The sequence below is a fragment of the Pinus tabuliformis genome, chromosome 3_2 (genome assembly GCF_031772625.1).
Source record: "Pinus tabuliformis cultivar Carrire ecotype Pingquan chromosome 3_2, CPIR1, whole genome shotgun sequence".
NCBI classification, from domain to species: domain Eukaryota; kingdom Viridiplantae; phylum Streptophyta; class Pinopsida; order Pinales; family Pinaceae; genus Pinus; species Pinus tabuliformis.
This window is the reverse complement of record NC_142302.1, coordinates 680,727,433-680,748,076: the sequence shown is the minus strand read 5'-3', so window position 1 is coordinate 680,748,076 and position 20,644 is coordinate 680,727,433.

The following is a 20,644-nucleotide window of genomic DNA, read 5'->3' as shown; positions in this document are numbered from 1 at the left end:
TTGCTTTGATGTCTTTCTCGAGATTCGATCCTTGAGTGTCTCTTTGATTTCATGCCCTTTTCTTGACTTTGACAACTTAGCTTTGACACCATGTTGAGAAATTTGGGCATTAACATTAGGTGATTTCTCTTAATTAGTAACTACTTGTGAGTGACTTTTACTTCATTATATTAGGATCTTCTAGTTGCTTAAGTTATTAGTGTTCTTCATCATCAAAAAGTTACCAATGCAAGAACATAAAATAGACAAGAGACACAAAATGTAGGCTATTATCCAAGGCCAAAACCTCTCACTCTTTGAGAGGAAAACCCACACAAATTCTGTTAGGGTCCCACCCTAACCCCCTTATTTATGTCTTGGTATCACGTCATAGTCAAGAGTCAATAAAGCCCATATTAATATTTGTAAGTGGTTAACCTGCAATTAATGACGGGACCACAGTTAGTTGCAAATGGGCGGAAGTATTAGATAGATGGTAAATAGGCGGTAGTATTAGATAGATGGTATTAATAAAACCCACGATATTGGCTCGTGGTATTGCATGTATGAGTCATATATAAAGGATAGAGACTCCCTGCGAGGAGCATTGTGTCTTGTTTTGTAATCGAGCTCTGCTCTATTGGAGGTTGCCCCCTCGAAGAGGCCTGTGAACATTTCTCTCTGAATAATAAAATCATTGCTATTCTGTGTTCTGGGTATATTTTCTTCGCATATTTTGTGTTCTCGGTATCTTTTCTTCGCTTGGGTATTGATTTGCAGGTTAAGAGCATAACAAGTGGTATCAGAGCACTTTCCAGGGCTCGGTGGGATCTCCAAATTTTAGCAAATTTTTTTTTTTGGCTAGAGACGTGTTCCGGCGTCTTTAAACCACGGGATCTGTCGTTAAGCGCATAAACCTGCGGATTTGGGGAGGCATGCACGCAGGAAATACAAGAGGTGGTCACGTCTGTTGGACTCCCTTGTAACCCCTGTGGGTACCCCTTCGAGTAGTAGCGCATTAGACAGAACCGCGCACGGACTGTCTTCCACGTACCCTCTGGGTATATAGGAAGCCCCCTAGCTCCCTTGAAACCTCGCCATAGATAAACCTTCGGCCGTCTTGTTGCTACAGTACACCGAGAACAGCACTCGGAGAGATTACTCGCCCGTACGATAGGGTAGTCGGGTGGTACGGCTAAGGGTACGGTCGATCCTCCTTAGTTAGAGCCCTGAAACATTGGGCCGAGTACTACTGTCAGACCCTTATGTATATTGCGATCTGTAGCACCTGACACTCCCCAAGACCATAGTTCCCTTTCTATCGGGGGATCACACATCATCTATTCCAGATCAGCAGCAGCAGTTGTTCCACCATTCAGATCTCTCAGATCCACCAGATCGAATATTCCAGATCAGCAGCAGCAGTTGTTCCACCATTCAAATCTCTCAGATCCACCAAATCGGATATTCCAGATCAGTAGCAGCAGTTGTTCCACCATTCAGATATCTCAGATCCACCAGATCGGAGTAGTTGCGAAGGGTTCCTGTACCTGGATATGATTTTCGCAGGACTTTTGGCGGCATTGACAGTTTGAGGATTTGGCGACTGCAGTATTGATCAGGAAGGAGTAAAACTCCGTTAGGAGTTTTCCAAAAAAAAAAAAAAAGTCTGAGATCTTCCGGGGCGCTTATTGGTGACCTAGCCCATCAGTATCAGGACGACGAGCTGAGAAAGGTGGTACCATTCAATTTCTTAGCAAAAAGTTTTAGGCGGTCCCAATTTTTCATCAGGTTGGTGTATGGTAGAAACTCGCGCTCAAGCGATGGCCAATGAAAGGATCGACCAAATTGAAAACTATGTCAACTCCCTCCAAACTGCGGTGAACAAGATCACACTTGACCTTCAAGGAATGAGTAACCACATAGAAATTGAGCTTAAAGGAATGAGTAACCAGTTACAGGAGGCATTCTCAAAGCGCAAGAAGCCAGCCCACGAGGAGGCGTATAATGGCCATGAATACCATGAGGGTGAGTCTAGCCACCCTCCTCACGTTTGGCACTCCCATCCATCACCCAGTTAGCGACCTCCCAAGTTGGATATGCAGAAATTTGACAGTTCTCACACGTCCGCATGGCTAGCACAAACGGAGCAGTATTTCCAATTGAATCATATCACAGATGAGGGGACTAAGCTTATGGTTGGCACCATGTACTTAGACAATGAACGATGGCAATGGAAGGAATGGCATCAGCGTTGCAATGGACATTTTCAGAATTGGGCCCAATTTGCCAAAACTCTTCGCAGTCCCTTTGAACAAGAAGACTCTTTTTTGGGGCGTCTCACTAAGCTCCGACAGACGGGTACAGTGGAGGAATATATTACTGCTTTTGAAGCCTTAGCCTTCCGCACTAAGGGTCTCACAGATGAGTTCTACATGGAATGCTTTATTAGCGGTCTTAAAGAAGCCATCAAAGCTCAGGTTCTACTCCACCACCCTCCCACATGGACAGAGGCTTGCCAGGTAGCCCGTAAGGTGGAACGTGCATTAACAGCCCAATCCAGCTGCCCCAACTTCCCCGCTAAAGGTCGTCCCTCACAGGCTCCCAATATGACCCAGACACTTAAGATTCAAAAGGTGTCACCTGCGGAAATGGCCGAAAGAAGGAAGCAAGGACTATGTTACTACTGTGATGAAAAATATTCCCCGGGTCATAAATGCAAAGAGCACAAGTGTTTTCAAATAGATGCCACTGACTACAGCTCCACAGAGGAAGATCCACCACTTGAGGAACCGGAGGCGATCGAAGAAGATAACCAACATGAGATTGTATCTGATGAACCAATTATTTCGCTGAATGCATTGGCAGGAATTTCTTCCCCTCAAACTCTCAAAATCAGGGGTTTTCTTAAACATCGCCCAGAATTAGTCTTGATTGATAGTGGAAGTACCCATAATTTCATCCACCAAAAGATCGCTGAAGCAGCACATTGTTTCGTCCGGGCAGTTTCTAACTTCCAAGTCCAGATTGCAGATGGGGGCATAATGAAATGTGAAGGTCGCTGTGAAAATGTCAAAATTCAAATGGGGGATTATCAATTGAAAACCCACATGTTTGCAATACACATGGGGGGTTGCGACATTGTCCTCGGTGCGGAATGGCTCCGCACTCTTGGGCCAATCACAATGGATTTCCAGGAGTTATATATGAGTTTTAAGCAGAACAACTCCACACATACCCTCCGTGGACTACAGGCGGGAGCCCCCTCTATCATCAGCTCACATAGGATGGAAAAATTGTTAAAAAAGGGCCATCATGGAGTGGTAGCTCAATTTAATGCCATCCAGGTAGTAGACACCATGTCTCCGCCAGTTCATCCTGAGATGCCACAGATTTTAAATAAACATCGGACGGTCTTTGACAAGCCTCATGAGCTTCCACCCTCGCGAGGGGAACATGATCATAGCATCACATTGGTTCCAGGGGCCCAACCCCCAAATGTGCGGCCATACAGATATCCATTCACCCAAAAGAATGAAATAGAAAAAATCATCAAGGAATTGTTGGAAGCAGGTGTCATTCGTCCCAGCATTAGTCCTTATTCATCCCCAGTGGTCATGGTCCTCAAGAAAGATGGGGAGTGGCGGATGTGTCCCGACTTTAGGGCCCTCAATAAGTTAACAGTCAAAGATAAATTTCCCATCCCAGTGGTTGACGATTTGCTGGACGAACTCAATGGGGCTCAATTCTTCACTAAGTTGGATCTTCGCTCAGGCTATCACCAAATTCGCATGAAGGAAGTCGACATTCCCAAGACAGCTTTCAGAACTCATGAAGGCCATTATGAGTTCCTCGTCATGCCATTTGGTCTCTGTAATGCCCCCTCTACTTTTCAGAGCCTTATGAATCACCTCCTCAAACCATATCTCAGAAAATTTGTCCTTGTCTTCTTCGATGACATCCTCATCTATAGTGGCACTTGGGCGGCACATCTTCAGCATGTAGATCTACTCTTGCAACTGCTTCGAACACATAAATTATTTGTCAAGATGTCTAAGTGTTCGTTTGGCATGGAAGAAGTTGAGTATTTGGGCCACATTGTGGGGCGCGAAGGTGTCAAGGTGGACCCCAAAAAGGTCCAGGCCATGCAAGAATGGCCTCAACCTAAGACCTTGAAAAGCTTGAGAGGATTTTTGGGTCTCACAGGCTATTATCGTAAATTTGTCCGCAACTATGGCCGCATAGCGAAGCCCCTAATGCAACTCCTAAAGAAAAATTCCTTCTTCTGGAATGAGGAAGCACAACAGGCATTTACCGCTCTAAAAACCGCCATGTGTTCCACTCCTGTCTTAGCACTACCGGACTTCACCAAATCATTTGTCATTGAATGTGATGCTTCGGGAACAGGTATTGGAGCGGTCTTAATGCAGGAAGGGCGACCATTGGCCTTCACCAGCCAACAACTAAGTGGGAAGAATCTGGGCCAATCTACCTACGAGAAGGAAATGATGGCCATCTTACATGCAGTCGAGACCTGGAGACCTTACCTGTTGGGACGACGTTTCCAAATCCGCACAGATCATCACAGTCTTAAATATTTTTTGGAGCAACGCCTATCTTCCCCTCAACAAAATAAATGGTTAGCCAAAATGCTGGGATATTATTATGAGATCATTTACAAGAAAGGGAAAGACAACAGGGTAGCAGATGCATTGTCGCGCCAATTTGAGGAGGAAAGTACTCTGCTCGCAATTTCCCTCCCCATTCTAGACTGGATTGAAGAGGCTCGCAGGGAATGGTTTTCACATCCAGGGCTCTCCCAACTCATTTCTCAATTGCAGGTAGATCCTAATTCCAGCAAGGGCTACTCGTGGCAGAATGATATTCTTCGCTACAAGGACAGAGTCGTAATATCACCAACATCCACCCTCAAAAGTCGCATTTTGGCAGAATTGCACTCATCTCCCATTGCAGGACATTCGGGCTTTCAGAAGACGTATGCTCGCACTAGAAGATCATTTTTTTGGACCGGCATGAAACAGGACATCCTTACTTTCGTAGCAGAATGTGACGTCTGTCAACGCCACAAAGGGGAAACCGTCAACACACCAGGCACATTACAACCATTGCCCATTCTGGCGTCAATTTGGACAGAGGTTTCCATGGATTTCATTACAGGTCTTCCAAAGTCTGGGAACAAGTCAGTCATCATGGTGGTTGTGGACCGACTATCGAATTATGCTCATTTATGTGCCCTACCCCACCCATTTACACCAACCTTGGTTGCTCAAACTTTCATGGATCAGATCTTCAAATTGCATGGCATGCCCACTTCTATTGTATCCGACCGTGACCCAATCTTCACCAGTAATTTTTGGCAGGAGCTCTTCAGAATACAAGGCACTCAACTCAAACTCAGTACTTCATATCATCCGCAAACAGATGGTCAAACCGAAGCCGTCAACAAATGTCTAGAAACCTACCTTAGGTGTTTCACTTCATAAAAGCAACACCTTTGGGTATAGTGGTTACCTCTGGCGGAGTGGTGGTATAACACCAACTATCATGCCACCACCAAAATGACTCCCTATGAAGCAGTCTATGGACAACTTCCGCCTTCCCCTACTTCTTATCGCACAGGGTGCTCCAAAGTACAAGCCGTGGATCAACTCCTACAACACCGCGCAACCATGCTTGCCCATCTGCGCGAGAATCTTCATCAAGCTCAGAACCGTATGAAGCAACAGGCTGACCAACATCACTCAGAGCGCCAATTTCAAGAAGGGGATCAGGTCTTTTTGAGGCTGCAACCATATAAGCAAACATCACTCAAAGAGAAGGGTTGTCAAAAGCTCTCCCCAAAATTCTATGGACCATACCAAGTACTTCAGCGCATTGGAGAAGTGGCTTACAAGTTGGCTTTGCCACCTACAGCAAAAATCCACCCAGTTTTCCATGTATCGTGCCTCAAGAAAGTGATTGGGAACAATTGCCGAGTTCAAACCAGTCTACCTGAATTGGACGAAGAAGGATCAATTTGGCTTCAACCTGAACAGGTTTTAGACACACGAGCCAAGCACCTGTGCGGCCGCATGATTAAGGAGGTCCTCATCAAATGGAAAGACACCTCTCCGGAAGATGCAACTTGGGAACCAACCACTATTCTTCAGCAGTTTCCGCAGCTTCAGCCTTGAGGACAAGGCTAGTCTTAAGGGGGAGGGCATGTTAGGGTCCCACCCTAACCCCCTTATTTATGTCTTGGGATCACGTCATAGTCAAGAGTCAATAAAGCCCATATTAATATTTGTAAGTGGTTAACCCACAATTAATGACGGGACCACAGTTAGTTGCAAATGGGCGGAAGTATTAGATAGATGGTAAATAGGCGGTAGTATTAGATAGATGGTATTAATAAAACCCACGATATTGGCTCGTGGTATTGCATGTATGAGTCATATATAAAGGATAGAGACTCCCTGCGAGGAGCATTGTGTCTTGTTTTGTAATCGAGCTCTGCTCTATTGGAGGTTGCCCCCTCGAAGAGGCCTGTGAACATTTCTCTCTGAATAATAAAATCATTGCTATTCTGTGTTCTGGGTATATTTTCTTCGCATATTTTGTGTTCTCGGTATCTTTTCTTCGCTTGGGTATTGATTTGCAGGTTAAGAGCATAACAAATTCTTCTTATAGAGATTCCAATTGATGAATACCAAGACTAAGACCCTTGACCTAGTAGCCTCTCCAAGACCAACACACAAGTCCTCTTCCATGTTTTCGTTTATTCTTTCTCGGTTCCTTCTACTTCAAATTTCGCAACATATGTGATCACTGTGACACCCAATTGTGATCACTGTGGTTGTCAAGGATATCAAACTTCTCCTTCAGTAGTAAAATTGAATCCTGAAGGCATACTACTGAACCATAGTTGCTACTCTTCGAGATACCAATGAGACCTTCTTCCTTGTAACAACAATGAGATCTTGTCACACACTTGTGACCTTCCTCTTGTGTAGCACTGAACATAAGAAATACTTGTCATCGTAATCCGAACTTGTTTCCCTTCTAATCATTACAATATATTCATCCAAACTCAGAGAGATATTTGAACCTTTTGTTGGCTGAGATCAGCCCTAGACAAAACCTTGTTGTCCCTTCCTTATCTGAGCTTCCTTAACAGGCATGCCTCTCCAATCATGTACCAGCTCTGAGCTCTTTCACTGAACTGTTTACCCGAAATTAGAGTGTGATCCGAACTTGTCTTCCATCACACTCATCCAAAAAACTCAGAGAGAGATGTCTGAAATTTGGTGTTTAAGGAATAGGTTGAGGTGCCTATTTATAGTGGTCTCCATGAATATAAGTCGACTTGTTCTTATGAAAGATTGTGTCTCAAAAAGTGAGTTGACATGAGTGTTGTTACTCCATCTTGAAGTCAACATGGAAGAGGAGGACTTGTGCTTGTCCTTAGAGGGTTATTTGACAATCTTATTGACCCATATACATTCTTCATACATGACAATGACTCTATATGACTTTTATGACAAATCCTAAAGCTCTCAATGAGAGCTTATCAAAAATATAAAACCTCTTTCTCCTGAAACCCATTAAGCAAGGCATAATAATAATTTTTATTTTTATTATTTTTCATAATTTACAAGAATCACATGTCTTTATGAAGACCGAACCTAGTTACACTTTTCAAGAAAAATAAATTCCAAACAACAAAGATCACAAGAACGCAAGATGTAAGCATCATGGCAGGGAAAAACCCCTCCAACATGGGAAAACCTGTAAGAAATTCTCCTCTTATCAACCTCAAACGAGACTTCAAGCACTATTAACCCAAGACCAGGCCAACCTACCAACCAAGATATTTTATCCTCCAGCAAGGTTTTCTGCTAGCTTCTGCAAGATTTGAACCTGTGGAAACCCTAGTCTACACAAAACTTCACATATCACTACAAGAAAAACACCATATCTTCTTTCTTCCTTCTTCATTAGCTGCTTATAAGACCCTCACACCACCTTTCTTGCCTCAGATTAGATCAGATGAATGTACTTCAAGGTATGTCAAATGGAGGTCGAATTCCTTCCTTTATAACCTTCTTGTGGGCTCGAAGGGTATCCTCTAGGCTAACTTGAAGGGCTAGCCGAACTGATCTTTGATGGACACTAGACACTTCTTTACATAAAATAAAATTTATTTTTGTTGTTACATGAGCCCCAATGGGTCTAATAGATCATGACTTTGACTTTGACTCAATACAAAAATTCTAGAGCACACAATGGGTGCTTTGACCTATTGACCAATGACCCAAGCATGAAACCCGTGCTTTAATAAGTCAATTTTTTTCTTTTTTCTTTTTTTGATCGAATACATAAGAGTTACATCATGACATAAGACATGACAATTATGAAGACTGAAACTAGTTACAATTTCCAACACATCCTCCTTTTATAATTTATCCCCATGTTTCTAGGCTCCTTTTTAATATTATTTTATTGGTGGGGACCATTTTACACTAAGTGGATTTTGTCATCATTTTAATAAAATAACAATTCTCCAATAAAATAATATTTTCCGCCATTCTCCAATAAAATAATACTTGCTACCTTTCTCCAATAAAATATTATTTTCCCATTTTTAGTTAATATTACCAAAGTTGGAAAAAAATTCTTAATGATTCTCATGCTCACAGCATTAGGGATATTACAGGGTTGGAGCCTCCTTCCAGTTGTTTCTGGAGAATCTCACAAGTTGGAGTTGTTGGAAAATGTAACTATGTTCGGTCTTCATTAATGTATTTCAGTCATCATGAAATGTACTTGTCAAATGAATAAAGAAAAGAATTTTTATTATTGTACCAATGACTTATTAAAGCATGGATTTCATGCTTGGGTCATCATTATATTAGTTAAAGTCCCCATTGAGGACTCCTCGGATTAATATTGAGTTTATAGTCTCTTGGGCTTTTGAATCATGTAAAAAGGTTTAGTATTGAGTCAAATATAATTTATGTATCCTTCACACCAAGTCGGCCTAGAAGAGATCAAGTTGACCTAATGACACTTATTCGACCTCACATAGAGCCTATTAATACAAGCTAGTCGAAGTCATTTGGAGCATCACATCTCAAGCTAGTTCGATATCCCAAGAGTAGCTAGGAAGTCTGAAGTCTGAAGCTAGGAAGCCAAAGGAAGTGCAAGTTTGGGGAAGTCTAAGGAGAAGAAGAAAATCAAACTTTTGGTGCCTCTCTTTCTGTTTCGTGCCCTAGATTGGGAGATCGAAGTCTTCCAAGTTTCGTTGGTGTCGGAAGCTACCTGATGCCGAAATTTGTTGCCTAGTCAAAGTTGCTGGAAAGGAGGTCACAGATCTGGGAGGCTGACTTGGTGTGGAGACAAGGTCTGGTCTTTGTCTAGGGTGAAGAGTCTCAAAGAATACTATTGAAAGGAATAATTTTCTTGACTGGGTTTTCCCCTCGAGGGGAGATTTTCCCTGGCATAGTGCCTACATCTTATGTCTCTTGTTTTTTGATCTTCATACACACATAATATGGTAATTGCTTGATGAAAGATAAGATAATAAAGAACTAAAAGAAAGCCAACACACTCACAAGTAATTATAAAGAAAGGAGAATCAAACCCTAATATAACGACTTTGATTTTCCAACATGGTATCGGAGCTAAGGTCAGGAAAAGTCGAAGATCACTTTGTTGGCATGAATTCTCCCTCTTTGATGAACTATATAAGAATGGGTATCAACACTATTGGAAGCTGGATCAAGAAGGTCATCTAATACTTATTCAACAAGGTCAAAAGTCAAGGGTTTGTGGCTGCTCTTACAGGTTCTCTTAATGATGACAATGCATGGATCATTGATAGTGGAGCATCGACACACATGATAGGAGAAAGTAAACAACTTCATACACTATCAAAGGAACCATCTTCTCATGCAGTGGAATTGGGTGACAACAAAAGCTATATTGTTAGAGGTCTCGGATCAACACCATTGAAGCTAGATAATGGATCGAAGTTGCACCTCGACAACATTCTATATGTTCTAATTTTGAAAAATAATTTGCTTTCTATTTCTTGTTTAGAAGATAAAGGGGAAAGAGTTGCTTTTGTTGATGTAAAAGTATTGGTTTGCGGAAAAGACTCTAGCATTGATAAAGCTAGCGTTATTGGAGTTCGTGAAGGAAGTCTTTATAGAGTCATTAAACCACCTCCTCAAGCTTTGGTTCATATGGAAATAAGTCCCATTGAGGTGTGGCATAAGAGGTATGGTCATATACATTATAAGGTCATCCCTACTCTTAGTAAATTGGTGCATGGTATTCCTAATATGAAGTTAGTTCATGAAGGTGTGTGCAAGGGATGCTCTTTGGGAAAACATACAAGAAATCCATTTCATAATAGTGAAACTAGGTCTAAAGAGATATTAGACCTCATCCATTCCGATGTATGTGGGCCCATGCCTGACAAATCACTTGGAGGTCATCTCTACTATGTGACATTCATTGATGACCATTTTAGAAAGACATGGCTCTACCTCCTCAAAACAAAAGATGAAGTATTTGATAAGTTCAAGGAGTTTAGTGTTGAAGTGGAAACGCTAACTGAAAGAAAGATAAAAACTCTAAGGTATGACAATGGTGGGGAATACACTTCCAAATAATTGATTACATATTGTAAGGAAGAAGGTATTAAGAGGGAGCTCATTGTTCCCTATTATCTCGAACAAAATGGATTAGCCAAAAGAAAGAATATGTCAATTGAAGAAGGCATTCAAACTATGCTCCTGTATCAAGACCTACCAAAATTCTTATGGGGGGAAGCAACAATGACAATAATGTACATTCAAAATAGAAGTCTTCATAAGAGTCTTGATAATACAACACCCGAAGAAGTATTCACGGAAAAGAAGCTGAGTGTGGATCACCTCTTAATATTTGGAAGTCCAACATATATCCATGTTCTAAAGGACAAGTGAAAGAAGTTGGATTCTACAAGTATCAAGGGAATATACATTGGATATAGTCTCTCCTAAAAAGCATATAGAATCTACATAAAGGAAGGAAGACACATTGAAGTAAGTAGGGATGTCATATTCGATGAAAATCAAGCATACAAGAAATCAAAGGACATTCCTATTGATTCTGATGACGAAGAAGTTCCCATATTTGAAGAATAAGAAGTTCATCATGAAAATCCTACTACAAATCAAGAAGAAGAAGAAGGACCAAGTGAGCCTATTCAATCGGTGGTCATCCCAACCACAAGGAAAATGCCAAATTGGTTAAAAGCCACATTAGAAGATGTTGAAGGACATGAAGCTATGAAAGGATCCTTCAGGGAAAGTAAGATCCCAAAGAGATATTCTGGTTATGTTGCATATATGATGAAATTGATTGAAGTTGAACCATCTACATTCAAGGAAGTTGTGCATCAAGAGGTTTGGAAGAAAGAAATGCAGGAAGAATATCAATCCATCATGAAGAATTGGGTTTGGGAGATCATTCCTAGACCTAGTGACAAATCAATTGTCACATCTAAATGGATCTATAAGATCAAACATGTTGTTGATGGAAGTATAGACAAGTACAAAGCAAGATTCATTGCAAGGGGTTTCTCTCAAAAGGAAGGCATTGATTATGAAGAAACCTTTGCACCCACAACAAGGTACACTACCATTAGATTGTTGGTTTCATTGGCTACTACAATGGGGTGGAATATCCATCAAATGGATGTGCAGACAACATTTATGAATGGGACCATTGATGAGGAACTAACTGTACATCGAACAACCTGAAGGCTTTGAAGTCAATAACAGGGACTCTCATGTTTGCAGACTTAAGAAGGCCCTATATGTTGAAGCAAGCACCTAGGTCATGGTATGCAAGGATGGATGCATATCTACTTAGAATTGGGTTTGGGGTTTGGGAGGAGTTCTACTAATCTGAATCTCTACATCAAGGTTGTGAATAATGAGCCCGTCATTATTCTACTATATGTGGATGATATATTCATCATAGGTGTAGAGTGAAGAACTCAAGAATCTAAGAAGATGTTGGCAGTTGAATTTGAAATGAAGGATATATGACTAATGCACTATTTCCTAGGTATAGAAGTATGGCAGAGACATGGGGAGATATATCTAGGGCAAGGAAAGTACATCATCAAGTTATTGCATAAATTCAGGATGATGGATTCCAAGTCAATGACTACTCCTATGATCACCAACCTCAAGAAGTTGAGGGGCTCTGATTCTAGTCTCGTGAATCCTACCTCATATCAACAATTGGTGGGTTCCCTAATGTATATGGTAAATGCTAGGCCAGATATATGTTTTGCAGTGAAAATTCTTAGTCAGTTTCAATTGGAGCCTTGTCATGATCACTGGGTAAGTGCCAAACATATATTGAGGTACCTTCATGGTACTATACATCACTGTCTAAAGTATGATAGTAAGGAAGTCAAGCTAATTGACTTCATTGAGTCTGATTGGAATGGCAGTGAGATCAATGGAAGGAGCACTACTGGAGGATGTTTTAGTCTGGGAGCTACTATGATCTCATGGATAAGTAGGAAGCAATATTGGTTGCTCTAAGTAATGCTGAGGCAGAATATGTGGTTGCATGTGAAGTATGAAATGAGGTTGTTTGGTTAAGGAAACTTCTGATGGATTTGTTCGAAAATCCTCTGGGTCTTACTGTGATTAATTGTGACAAGAAAAGTTGTATCAAGATGTTTGGAGATCCTGTGTTTCATGCTATGACGAAACATATCAACAATAAATTCCACTTTATTAGGAACTTGGTGTAGGATGGGATCGTGAAGTTGGAGTATGTCTCGACAGATGAACAGGTAGCAAACATACTAACAAAGGCTCTTCTTAATAATGAAGTTTGAATATCTAAGGAACCTGCTTGGTTTGGTAGATATTGTTGATTTTATTGATGACAAGGATGTGGAAGAGATTTGCTGAGGTTTTGCAAGTAAAGCATTGCATGGGAAGACATTTGGCCGACACTTTGTGTTGATGTCTAGGTCCCAAAGTAGGGAAGGTAGCATGGGTCATAAAGCTCTAACCATGGATACACGCCTAGATATTTAGGTTGGTGGTTAGCAAGTAGGCCTGATGGTACCTAGAGAGGCTGATAGTTTGAGTCCATCTTATCCCCACTTGGATAGATTTCCCTAGTCAGGAATCTACTCCGTGGCATTGCAATGCCTAAATTGTTGAGAGACTAATGGATATATTTCATTGGTTAGGAATCTAATCGATGGTATTGTGGTGCCTATAATTGTTGAGAGACCAATGGATAGATTGCCCTGATCAGGAATCTATTCCATGGCATTGCGGTGCCTAAAGTTATTCATTGTTCATATAGTTTGAGACCTCCCATTGTAGTTGTACATTATGAATACCTCCCTAGTTAAGAGGGAGTGTTTGAAAATCTAACTATGTTCGATCTTCATTAATGTATTTGAGTCATCATGAAATGTACTTGTCAAAAGAATAAAGAAAATAATTTTTATTATTGTAACAATGACTTATTAAAGCATGAGTTTCATGCTTGGGTCATCATTATATTAGAAAAAGTCCCCATTGAGGACTTTTGGGATTAATATTGAGTTTATAGAGTCATTGTACATTCAAAGAGACCCTTCTTGGGATTTTGAATCATGTAAAAAGGTTTAGTATTGAGTCAAATATAATTTATGTATCCTCCACACCAAGTCGGCCTAGAAGATATCAAGTCAGCCTAAGGACACTTATTTGACCTCACATGGAGCCTATAAATACAAGCTAGTCAAAGTCATTTGGAGCATCACATCTCAAGCTAGTTTGATATCTCAAGAGTAGCTAGGAAGTGCAAAGTCTGAAGCCAAAGGAAGTGCGAGTTTGGGGAAGTCTAAGGAAAAGAAGAAAATCGAACTTTTGGTGCCTCTCTCTCTCTCTGTTTCGTGCCCTAGATTGGGAGATCAATATCTTCCAAGTTTCGCTGATGTCAGAAGCTGATGTCAGCTACTAGTCAAAGTTGTTGGAAAGGAGATCGAAGATCTGTGAGGCTAACTTGGTGTCGAGGGAAGGTCTGGTATTTATGTAGGGTGAAGAGTCTCAAAGAATACTATTGAAAGGAATAATTTTCTTGACTGGATTTCCCCTCGAGGGTGATATTCTCCTGGCATAGTGCCGACATCTAGTGTCTCTTGTTTTGTGATCTTCATACACACCTAATATGGTAATTTCTTGATCAAAGATAAGATAATAAAGACGTAAAAGAAGCCAACACACTCAGAAGTAATTATCAAGAAAGGAGAATCAAACCCTAATATAACTGCTTTGATTTTCCAACAAGAACTTCATGTTGATGTAATCCTTAAAGACCTATATTAAAAGTGTTTGATGGTTTTTCTCCTAGAAGGGATTCCACTTAAAAAATCTTGTGTATTGTCTTTGATGTTGTGCATTGTTGAATGGTGTTGTTAATTGTTCATATGATGTGATGTTGATTTATGTTTTGATCTGGCGCTAATGTTATTTAATGCTCTGAAGATTAAAATTCACTAAATGAAGTGAAATATTAATTCACCCCCCTCTTAGTATTTCCAACAATCACCACTAATCCATGTCATCCTGTCATGTGGCCTTGGTCCCACCAAGGTTCTAACCCTTATGCAAAACATGAGTTTTACATTATAATACTTCACATCAACTCTTGGAGTTTTTCCCATCTTGGCCTCTTGTCTCGACCTTCCACATCAGTGGCACTCTAGGGCTCCTAGAGATGGAAATCCCTACATCGTTAAATTTTTGGGATTAATTTCCATCAACTATTGAACAATGCCTTAACCCCTTTCCTTGACACTTTGGCAAACTTCGAGGCAACTCCTATATATATATGTGTGTGTGTGTGTGTGTGTTGATGGGAATTTCCCTTAGGAATGTTGATATCGCTCTCCCTCCTGATCTTGTGATATACATAAGAATCTATCTCTCTTGAGCTCTGGTACCCATATATACATAGTTATATAAACATATAGGCTACAACATAAAGTTGACAAGGTTATCCCTCCTTAGCTTATAATAAGCCCCTTGTTCGGCCCAAACAGATATACATATCTACATATATCGCTACATATCCTTAGCTTTATATATATATACCTTGGCCCGATCATTACAGACTATCCTCCTGAGCTTATAATATGAATACGTAAATATATGTTAACCCACAAAGGCCTTCCCGTTTAGCATTTAAACAACTATGGTACCTCCCCTGCGCTTATATGGGATTCAACCCATTTCAATTGACAACCAACTTATATATATATAAGAAAGAAATACATGCTTCCCACCAAAAATTCCATAATATAGGGCCTATTACCACTCAAACTCGCATGAGGCCTAAAAGGGACTCCTTAAGGGACAACTACTAGATCAAGGGCAATAATGGAGACTTAGTCGACTGCCACTTCAGCTAAGACTCCCTACTCTTTATAGACTTTCATTGACGGGAGGAGACCCAATATATGGAAAGTCACTTATGATGGATGAATCAACAAATGGATTTGAAGTGACCTTAGTGATCCTTTTCCTAAAAGGGGGTAAAGAATGGAGCATACTTGCTATTCAAGCAAGCTACAATGATTTCTAGGATAAGGAGGGGAGGATTTGAGGGTTAGGTTAGAGGAATATGCCTTGTAAAGAAGTTTCCCAATCCTAAAATCCTTATTGAACTTTACTTTCTAAATGGTTCTTAAAGAATTAACTTTTCAAAGGTATGGGACCGCATGGGACCAAGTGGACCTAGCCCAGGTTAAGGAGAGAATCTAGCAACCAATGATGTTCTTAACCCAGACAAGGAAGGGGAAAGGATAAAAGCATGAATTTCCAATTAAAAGTGTCAAATTGATCCTATGAGGTGTTAGCCTAGGAAATAGAAGGGAAAATTTTGATATCAGAGCTAGGGATTGGGTTATCTGACAAGTCCACCATTGGAATGGATTCAAATTTGGAGGAGGCCTTGAGGACACACCAGCGTAGTAGAGGCTAGGAGATCAAAAATTTTCTATGACTATTTTGTCGGTAAAGTGATGCCCTATGTGACCCAACTTGGATAAACCTAGAAGAGAAAGGGAAGAGGTGGAGAAAATGTTCTTTGAGTGATCAACTAGTGGTGGACTAGTGCCTAATCCCTTAGGGAGAATCGAGTCTAGGAGAATGGTGAGAAAGGAACTCGTATTTCAGTTAATGAGGCCTTAAGGACTACTTCGCATGGCCTTTAGGGTAAGAAGAAGGGACCTCAAAACTTTTATATTTTTCTTTGCAAAAAGAGATGGCTTATAAAAATAAATTCACTGGTAGAATTATCCCTAGGAGATTTCATTCACATACATGGCCCAAACATTGAGAGATGTTGTATAGAAACAATAATTCTATGATTTCGCAATTATGTAATGCAACAATTAGCCCTAATATAGCGAAAATCACATCCGTTTGTTGATTCATACTTCATAAGTGACTTTCCATATATCGGGTCTCCTCCCATCGGTAAAAGTCTGTGAAGCAACCTTAGTGATCCTTTTCCTAAAGGGGGTAAAGAATGGAGCATACTTGCTCTTCAAGCTAAGTACAAAGATTTCTAAGATAAGGAGGGAGGATTTGAGGGTTAGGTTAAAGGAATATGCCTTGTAAAGAAGTTTCCCAATCCTAAAATCCTTATTGAACTTGACTTTCTGAATGGTTCTTAAAGAATTGACTTTTCAAAGGTATGGGTCCACGAGGCACTAAGTGGATCCAGCCCAGGTTAAGGAGAGAATCTAGCAACCGATGATGTTCTTAACCCAGACAAGGAAGGGGAAAGGACAAAAGCAATAATTTCCAGTTAAAAGTGTCAAATTGATCCTATGAGGTGCTAGCCTAGGGAATACAAGGGAAAAGTTTGATATCAGAGCTAGGGTTTGGGTTATCTGACAAGTCCACCGTTGGAATGGATTCAAATTTGGAGGAGGCCTTGAGGACACACCAACGTAGTAGATGCTAGGAGATCGAAATGTTTCTATGGCTATTTCTTCGTTAAAGTGATGCCCTACGTGACCCAACTTGGCTAGACCTAGAAGAGAAAGGGAAGAGGTGGAGAAAATGTTCTTTGAGTGATCACCTATTGGTGGACTAGTGCCTAATCCCTTGGGGAGAATCGAATCTAGGAGAATGATGAGAAAGGAACTTGTATTTCGATCAATGAGGCCTTAAGGACTACTTCGCATGGCCTTTAGGGCAAGAAGAAGAGACCTCAAAACTTTTATAATTCGCTTTGCAAAAAGAGATGGCTTATCAAGATAAATTCACTATAAGAATTATCCCTAGGAGATTTCATTCACATACATGGCTCAAACATTGAGAGATGCTATATAGAAACAATAATTCTACAATTTCGCAATTATGTAATACATAATTAGCCCTAATATAGTGAAAATCCCATTCAATGCATATGGAAAAGGTAACACAAGAATAGAATAAATGTGTGTACTTACATGTAATAGAACATATCCAACCATCAACAATTTGACAATAATGAAGCTCCAAGATAGAACACTCCAATCCAAACATACGATCATGATATATGGGTGAGGGCCCACATGGTTGGCTCAAGTAGCGGAGAAATGGCACAACGAGCTAGTTGGTGGCTGCAAGGGGCTGCTGGTTGTCAGTTAAGAACCATCTTGAAGAAAAAAATTATCCTAGGGATATCACCCACAAAATAGTGGGTAACATCTGGCTCCAACTGGGATGTGACCTCTCGAAGAAGTGGAGGAAACTACTCGAACAGGAGGTCACGAGAACTCCAACAATCTCTTAGTTACCGTAGACCTGTTACCTACACATGTTTTCCACGGTGTCTTATGATCACCCATGCTTAGTGTTAGGCTATAAAATCGACAGAAAAACAAAATATGCAAATTTTAATTTAAATGCATCTAATCTGCCATAAGAAATAGCATATGAGGTTAGTTCTAATGCAAAATCAACATGCGGTGCATCCTACTATAACATGCATAACATACAATGTCAAGTGTTAGGTATAATCATATACCTAATGAAACCAACATGTCAATTGATTAATACAAAAATACGTGCTTCCATGATTTTTTTTGCAGTGGACCTGTAAATACAAATGGGAACAATGATATGAGTTATGAGGGAGGGAGGTGGGAAAAGAAGAGACCCACATGCCATAGAAAGGAACCCTGGAAGAAGGAAAAGACACCAATCATGCTGATTGGATTTGATCATCCAACCAGGGGATGGAAATGTCAATGACCAAGTATATGAATCTTTGATGAAGAACTATTTCAGGCCTATCATCCTTAGGAGTGAGACTCAGACATGTTTAGGATGATACTATTTTGGTCATTCAGAAAACAAGAAGTGGACCCGTCGTCGTATTTGGGGAAAAGCCATGATTCTTGGTCCTTCATAGGGGAAAGTAGCTCTTCATCAAGACTAGGGGAATGAACATCATCACAAACATCTATTTCCAAGGCAGGGGAGGAACGCTCAAACATGAAGAAAAACCATTTATCAGTGGCATGGCCTAGGGAAGCATCTTCCTCAATTTCTTCTATATTAGAGTCATCATAATTTCCCACAATTTTGGAAGGCTCTTCTTTGATTGAATTGTAGGAATTTACAGGGTAAGTTCCTCAGACAGAACACCAAAGGACACTGCTCACAAACAGATCATAGATCAATACACCAGTATTGTTGACGTGGTTAAAACCCTCAAAGAGAGAAACAGTCCACGGCCTGAGCCAATGCGGCCACTTCAGGAAATTTATTAATAAAAGAACGAAAATTTACACAAGCTTCTCTCATGAACGGTTACCCTACAAATGACACACCATGCTCTTTAAATAGAGATCATGGACCAATCGGGTGCTAAGCCATGGATCAAGTGTCGGTAATACCGAGGAGAGAATGAACTGTCGGATCACTACATATCGTGACCATTGGATTGTAAGTTACAAAAGTACATAGTAAAGAAACACACTTTACCTAACTCTACACTAGACCAAGTTATACTTAACTATTTCCTATGTGTCGGAATATCCTAACATCCCTCCTTAAGAACAAGTTGGGATAGGATTGAAGGATGTACAAATATGACACAATAGGAGAAGGAAGGAGGCATTACAACCTATCCCCTTTTAGTGACAACTTCCTGAACTCCAACCATAAATCGAAGTTTAGTAAACTTCGCCTCTGTGAGAGCCTTTGTAAAGATGTCTGCAACTTGATCATCTGTTGAACAATATTGCACTTCAAGAACATGGTCGTGAATGAGCTTTCTGATGAAGTGCATGTGCAGTTCAATGTGTTTGTTGTGCTGATGTTGGACTGGATCTTTTCATAGTTGAATGGCACGTTTATTATCACACCAAAGTGAAGTCGGATGTTGCTGCTGAAAGCCAAACTCTGACAAGATCTGACGAAGCCACAAGGCTTCCTTACTAGCTTCTACAGCACCACGATACTCTACTTCTACTAAAGAAAGAGAAATGGCACTTTGTCTCTTGCAAGCCCATGTAATAGGTCCTGAAACAAGAGTGAACACATAACCTACAGTGGACTTCCGATCATTAGGGTCACCAGCCCAATCAGAATCAGTGAAACCAACCAATAGGGGAGACGCTTCTGCACTGTAATGAATCCCAAATTTAACTATACCTCGAACATAACGAAGTATTCTTCTAGCTGCTTTCCAATGACTTTCATGTGGGTTTTGCATAAATCGAGCAATAAGGCCAACAACAAAAGAAAGGTTAGGACGAGTATGGATCATATACAAAAAATTTCCTACAAGTTGATGGTATAAGGTAGCATCAACTTCAGGGGAAGTACAAGTGACTGAAAGTTTGGTTCCAGACTGAAAGGGAGAAGGGGCTGGCTTACAGTCTTCCATGTGAAAATGGTGTAGAAGATCACAAGCATACTTGGACTAGAAAAGGGAAATACCTTCCTTGGATTGCAAGGCTTGAAGACTAAGAAAATAATGTAAGTGTCCTAAGTCTGTCATTTCAAAATTCTTTTTAAGGCTCGACTTCACATGGTTTATAAGGTTGGGATCACTACCAGTAAGGATAAGATCATCAACATAAAGAACAAGAATGATAAGAGACTTGCCCACTTTCTTGGTGTAGACAGTATTGTCAGAATGACACCTAGAAAAGCCAATTTCTAAAAGAAAGCTATCCATTTTGGCATACCAAGCCCGAGGAGCTTGCTTGAGACCATAAAGGGATTTCTTAAGCCGACATACAAGGCTGGAGTTTGTTTGTATAAAGCCAGTAGGTTGTTCCATATAGATTTCTTCATGCAATTCCCCATGCAAGAAGGCATATTTAACATCCATCTGATGGACTTCCCATTTGAAAGAGGCAGCAAGGGAAAGAACAAGGCGGATAGAGTTCATTTTGGCAACAGGGGAGAAGGTTTCAGTATAGCCAATGGCTTCAACTTGCGAAAAACCCTTAGCAACAAGATGAGCTTTATGTTTATCAACTTTTCCATCTGGTCCATACTTGGTTCTGTAAACCCATTTGCATCTAACAAGTTTTCATCCCTTTGGTAGAGGAACAAGATCCCATGTATCATTT